General features: G+C 48.4%; 1 pseudogene across 1 annotated transcript; it reads right to left on the reverse strand.

Moving 5' to 3' along the window:
• Positions 1-3: 3 nt before the first annotated feature.
• Positions 4-429, reverse strand: LOC108520637 (gamma-aminobutyric acid receptor-associated protein-like 2 pseudogene; annotated as a pseudogene). Its single transcript, XR_001882952.1, has one exon. The product of XR_001882952.1 is annotated as a gamma-aminobutyric acid receptor-associated protein-like 2 pseudogene (transcript).
• Between the last annotated feature and the right edge of the window lie 472 nt (positions 430-901).

Here is a 901-nt window from a genome sequence, read left to right on the forward strand (position 1 = left end):
GGACCGTGGGACTGCCTTATCCACAAACAGGAAGATCGCCTTTTCAGAAGGAAGCTGGATCCTTTTCCTGATGATCCACATGAACTGAGCCACAGGGATATCAGATGGAACCAAGTACTTCCGTTTGTCAGTGTTAACAATCTGAGAGCCTGAGACCTTTTCCACAATCACCGGAACCCTATCGGGATATTTCGCTCGAATCTTCGCGGACTCCACGCATCTGTGTTCCAGCGAGTGGTCCTCCTTGAACATCCACTTCGTGGCGGCGGCGGGAAAGGGCCGGAACCGGCTCTGGGAGCCGCGGAGCTCAGCGCACCGACCACAACAACAACGACGGCAGCAGCGGCAGCGACGGCGGCGACTACACGGCTCTATTAAGATTTTTAAACTGAGCTTTGGATATGCAAAACACAGTGCAGCAGTCTCTTCCTATTTGAGCATTCCCTGCATGATATTCTGATATATATGGACTTATGTCTGGAAGTCACTTTGGGAGTCTGAAAATATCAGTTGCAGCTTACAAGAGTGGCCAGTCATTCCTGTTGCGGTTATTTGAAAAAAAAAGAAGGGACTATCATCTTAAAGCACAACGAGAGAGAGAGAGAGAGAGAGAGAGAAAGTGAGAGAGGGAGGAGGCAGGAAAAGGAGCTGCTGTGGTGGCAGGCAGAAATTTAACTTAAAAAAAAAAAAAAAAATCCTTGCCTGGCACAGTGGCTCATGCCTATAATCCCTACACTTTGGGAGGTTGAGACAGGAAGATCGCTTGAGTCCAGGAGTTCAAGACCAGCCTGGACAACCTAATGAGACCCTGTCTCTACAAAAATAAAAATTAAAAAAATTAGCCAGGCGTGGTGATGCATACCTGTAGTCCCAGCTACTCAGGAGGCTGAGGTGGAAGGAT

This window comes from Rhinopithecus bieti, unplaced genomic scaffold, assembly GCF_001698545.2.
Source record: "Rhinopithecus bieti isolate Rb0 unplaced genomic scaffold, ASM169854v2 scaffold_54557, whole genome shotgun sequence".
Classification (NCBI taxonomy): Eukaryota; Metazoa; Chordata; class Mammalia; order Primates; family Cercopithecidae; genus Rhinopithecus; species Rhinopithecus bieti.